Source organism: Carassius carassius, chromosome 1 (assembly GCF_963082965.1).
Source record: "Carassius carassius chromosome 1, fCarCar2.1, whole genome shotgun sequence".
NCBI lineage: Eukaryota > Metazoa > Chordata > Actinopteri > Cypriniformes > Cyprinidae > Carassius > Carassius carassius.
Window position 1 is genome coordinate 30,211,012 of NC_081755.1, and position 6,000 is coordinate 30,217,011.

Genomic DNA, 6,000 nt, shown 5'->3' on the forward strand with positions numbered 1-6,000 from the left:
GTTAGCCAACCCTTAAATGTCTTTTATTATTGCAAGTAACGCGAGTTTCGTAATGCGATTACTTTTTAAGTAATAAAGTAAGGCATTGCATTTTATTAGAAGGAAATATTTTTAAATAAGTATCGCCAGTTACTTTGTATCCCATGTCTTGACTGACAGGTCTCGTGTTGCCATGTTGAGAGAAATCGGGAGTAAGTGCTGAGGCGTTGTGTGTGCTGTGTGAACATGATGTTACTGTACCTCTAGACTGAACATTAACATGTATTTACTCATCTCACCTGCAGAAAAAAATATTGTTCCTCAAATGAATAAAAACAGTCAAATGCAAACTCAGAATATTATACAAACCTGCAATAATTAAATATGTCAATGCTTCCAAAACCTATCCTGGAGGACCCCCTGCACATTTTGTATGTCTCTCTAATCAGACACACCCAGTTTAGTTCTTGCAGTCTCTGCTTACGAGCTGATGAATGGAATCAGGTGTGTTAGATAAGGGAAACATACAAAATGTGCAGGACAGGGGGGCCTCCACGACAGGTTTGGGAAGCACTGAAATATGTTAAATAAGACAAATATAATTTATGTATTATTCCCATTTTATTAACCAGTGTCTTTGGTACTGACCTTCAATGATGCAATTCAACCATATACTGAGCAAAAATGGCAAATTTTTCATTTTTGTTATTGCTGAATAGTGTTGAACTTTATTCTCCTGCGTCATATTCTTCATGCAATTTTTTTGAGCTTGCACCCTCTACTGTACAGACATGAATTTATTTTTATGAATTTCCTTCAGCCTGAGGCGTGTTGATTTAATTTGTTCTGAAAAAGACTTTTACATTTGTAAAAGAAGAAGTTTTTTATATTAAAAAACAAACAAGCAAGCCCAGCCGTACGGAGCCCCACACATGACACGCAGAAAAAAAAAGACTAAATTGTGTGCACGATTTACTAATTCGTTCCCTCAATGGACTAAAATGTGCACACGATTACTATTGCGTTCACTCGATTTATAAATTGTGCGCACGATTTACTAATTCGAACGCAATAGTAAATCGAGGGAACGCAATAGTAATCGTGTGCACGTTTTAGTAAATTGAGGGAACTAATTGGTAAATCATGTACACAATATATTTATTTTTCTTGCATGTCATGTGCGGGGTTCCGTACAGCCTTGATTTAAAAATTAACTCAAAAGTAACATTACGCATTACTCATTTCATATTCATAAAAAGTAAAACCAGGCGCACACCAGGGCATTTTTAGTCCTTTACGATTGTTGCTTGTCAGACTGTACAAACATGATGATCATGTCGCACTGTGGGATCTCACTTCTCCACAGTCAAGACGTGTTAAAAATGGGTGCACACAAGAAAACTTGCCCAGAATTTTACATTATCAGCCCATACATGGTCAGTGACTGTGAGCTGCATTACAGGCATGGCTGAAATGTTGGCTATCATGAAAAATCACCTTTCATATAAAGTCATCTTTATTTATATAGCGGTTTTTAAGGGATAGTTCACCCAAAAATTAAAATGTGATGTTTATCTGCTTACCCCAGGGCATCCAAGATGTAGGTGACTTTGTTTCTTCAGTAGAACACAACCAGAGATTTTTAACACAAACCGTTGCAGTCTGTCAGTTTTATAATTGATGTGAATGGGAATCACGGCTAAAACATACAATAAAAAAAAAATAAAAAAAACATACACAAACAAAACCAAATTAAATCCTGCGGCTGGTGGCGATACACTGATGTGTAAAGACACAAAACGTGTAAGCCATATCACTCAAGTGGACCATTTACACTCCTAATTGAGATTATAGATAAGGTGTCAATGGTCCATTTTAGAGATAGATGGCGGAAATGTATTTATAAGTCTGCGATCCGCCATAAAGCAAGAAGAAGAAGAAGACATGTCATGCGCCTTTCATATGGACCCCAAACTTTTACAGAGCGATGGCATAAAGAAATATAATTTTATTTTTATTTATTTTTTTTTAGAATTTTTCAACTATGCATTTATGCCAATTTTCTTTTTTTTTGGGGGGGGGGGGGGATATTTTTTATAATTTTTACCTATTTACTCAACAAATTAGAATTCTTCTTAAGACCAATTAAAAAAAATCTAGTGAATTGTGGGCCTTCTGGAAAGTATGCTTTAATTACTGCCTCAATTCGGCGTGGCATGGAGGTGATCAGTTTGTGGCACTACTGAGGTGGTATAGAAGTCCAGGTTTCTTTGACAGTGGCCTTCAGCTCATCTGCATTTTTTGGTCTCATGTTTCTCACTTTCCTCTTGACAATAGCCCATAGATTCTCTATGGGGTTCAGGTCTGGTGAGTTTGCTGGCTAGTCAAGCACACCAACACCATGGTCATTTAACAAACTTTGGGTGCTTTTGGCAGTGTGGGCAGGTGCCAAATCCTGCTGGAAAATGAAATCAGCATTTTCAAAAAGCTGGTCAGCAGAAGGAAGCATGAAGTGCTTCAAAATTTCTTGGTAAATGGGTGCAGTGACTTTGGTTTTCAAAAACACAATGGACCAACACCAGCAGATGACATTGCACCCCAAATCATCACAGACTGTGGAAACATAACACTGGACTTCAAGCAACTTGGGCTATGAGCTTCTCCACCCTTCCTCCAGAATCTAGGACCTTGGTTTCCAAATGAAATACAAAACTTGCTGAAAGATGACTTTGGACCACTGGGCAACAGTCCCATTCTTCTTCTCCTTAGCCCAGGTAAGACGCCTCTTATGTTATCTGTGTTTCAGGAGTGGCTTAACAAGAGGAATACAACAACTGTAGCCAAATTCCTTGACACGTCTGTATGCCTTGACCCCAGCCTCAGTTCATTCCTTGTGAAGTTCACTCAAATTCTTGAATCTATTTTGCTTGACAGTCCTCATAAGGCTGTGGTTCTCTTGGTTGGTTTTGCATCTTTTTCTTCATCATCCGTGACAGAATGGAGAAGAAACCTTGGGAGAAACCAGGCTCTGTCGGGGGGCCAGTTCTCCTCTGGCCAAACGAAACGTTTTTCCTGTGGTCTTGTTCCAGTGGCCATCTAGGAGACAAGGTCTTGACTGTGTATCTGTCTCTGGGGCTCATCTAGTTGTCCTGGTCTCCGCTGACATTCAGGGCTGTAGAGGTCCTCTCTAGGTGCTGATTCACCATCTGGATTGGAGTGACTGCAGTGACCATCTGATCTGGATACAGACTGGATCTGGTGGCTATGGTGATCCCGGAATAAGAAAGAAACAGACTAATATTAGCATAGATGCCATTCTTCTAATGATGATGTTGCAAGTACATAGTGTGTTAGTGGAAGTGTTCCCGGTTCTGGTTTTCCCAATTAATGCAACCTAAAAATCCTTTAACGGATTTGAATATTAGAAATGTGTTGGTGTATTATTTGTAAGCCAGGTTAAAAAGATGGGTCTTTCATTTAGATTTAACCTGACAGAGTATGTCTGTCTCCCGAACAATTTTAGTTAGGTTATTCCAGACTTTGGGTGCTAAATAGGAAAATGATCTGCTGCCTGCAGTTGATTTTGATATTCTAGGTATTATCAAATTGCTCAAGAGTTTGAGAATGCAGTGGACGTGGAGGACTATAGTGCAATAAGAGCTTGTTCAAATACTGAGGTGCTTAACCATTCAGGGCTTTATAAGTAATATGCAAGATTTTAAAATCTATATGATGTTTAATAGGGAGCCAGTGCAGTGTTGACAGAACCGGGCTAATATGGTCATACTTCCTGGTGCTATAAAGAACTCTAGCTGCTGCATCTTGGACTAGCTGAAGTTTGCTTATTAAGCGTGCAGAACAACCCCCAAATAAAATATTATAACAATAATCTAACCTTGAGGTCATGAACGCATGAATTAATGTTTCCGCATTTGACATTGAGAGCATAGGTCATAATTTAGATATATTTTAGAGATGGCAAAATCCAGTTTTACAAATACTAGAAATGTGGCTTTCAAAGGAAAGATTGCTATCATGTAGCACACCTAGGTTCCTAACTGATGATGAAGAATTGACAGAGCAGCCATCAAGCCTTAGACAGTGTTCTAGGTTATTACATGCAGAGTTTTTAGGTCCTATAATTAACACCTCTGTTTTTTCAGAATTTAGCAGCAAGAAATTACTCCTCATCCAGGTTCTTATATTGACTATGCATTCCATCTATGCATGCCAAATTGGCATGTTTCTCTGGGCCGCAAAGAAATATAGACCTGGGTATCATCAGCATTACAATGAAAGCTAACACAGTGATTCCTGCTGATATCTCCCATGGGTAACATTTAAAGCATGAAAAGTAATGGCTCTAGTACTGAGCCTTGAGGTACTCCATACTGCATTTGTGATCTATATGATACCTCTTCATTCACAGCAACGAATTGATGGTGGTCAGATAAGTATGATTTGAACCATGCAATTGCACTTCAATTCAATGCAAATTTATTTGTATAGCGCTTTTTACGATACAAATCATTGCAAAGCACCTTTACAGAAAATCAAGTTTCTATAATATTTAGTAGTCACTTATCAGTGGTGTATGTCAGTTTATGTGCATATGGCAGAAACTTTCAGAAAAATGAATACAAGACATAGTCAATCAGATGACGAACACTATTAACAGCAATTATTATATGATGCAATCACACTTGTAGCAATATTTGGTAGTTCCGTAGGGTTAGCGTCATCTGAGGTCCTCTGAGGGGTTGGCATCATCTCTTCTCAGGTGTTCTGGATCCAGACTGAAGCTTGTGTAATTCCTAGTTACCATGGGATTGAAATCCTTTGGCAAAACATTGAAACAAATAGAGACATAATTAGCGTAGCTGCTATTCCAAGTAAAATTAAGTAAAATTAATTAGTTTAACCCGACCTAAAGAATAATAATGTGCATTTGATCAGATACAACTGCAGTCACAAATTATGAGATGCATTATTTGAATGCTTGGAGAAAGAGATGTGTTTTTAATCTAGATTAAAACACAAACATGCGACAGCCCCTCGCGGAGAACTGCCGTGCACAAGCAAAACCAAACACAAAATAAAATCCAGGCCTGGTCCTCTCTCGTCCTTCACAATCTTAACTTGTCTTTTTTCCTTCCGGAGCTCCTCCATTGGACTCGAGCACAGGTGTCGCTCATTTCCAATTACTCCACCAGCCTCGCTCCGTTCCCATGGCTCTCGGCCCCGCCCCACTCGTCACAATAATATTTTGCAACTGATATGGAACTTAATAGGTAGCCAGTACAGAGAAGGTAAAATTGGGGTAATATGATTATATTTTCTTGACCTGGTAAGGTCTCTCTCAGCTGCATTTTGGACTACTTGTAGCTTGTTTATTGAAGATGCAGGACAACCACCTAGAATTGCATTAGAATAGTTGAGTCTAGAGGTCATGAATGCATGAACTAGCTTTTCTGCATCAGAAACAGGTAACATGTTTTGAAGCTTGGCAATGTTTCTAGGATGTTTTTAAGAACAATGCTGTTTTTTTAACATGGGAAATATGGTTTGCTGTCTAATATAACACCCAGATTTTTTACTGTAGAGGAAGTAACAGTACATCAGTCTAGTTGCAAATTGTAATCTACAAGATATTTAATATCTTTTTTCTTATCCAAATTTAATAGGAGAAAGTTATTGGTCATATAATCTTTTACATTTTTTACACACTCTGTTAGTTTAGATCATTTAGAAGTTTCATTTGGTATTGTTGAGATACATAGTTGAGTAACATCAGAATAACAGTGGAATTTTATAATAATATTACCAAGGGGCACCATGTATATTGAAAATAGCAGAGGACCTAGGACAGATCCTTGTGGCACTCCATATTTTAATGGTAATAAATGAGATGACTCCCCATTTAAATAAACTAAAGTGGTAGCGATCAGACAGGTAGGATCTAAACCAACTAAGAGCCTGCCTGCCCTTGAATACCTGTAAAGTTTTGTAATCGATCTATGA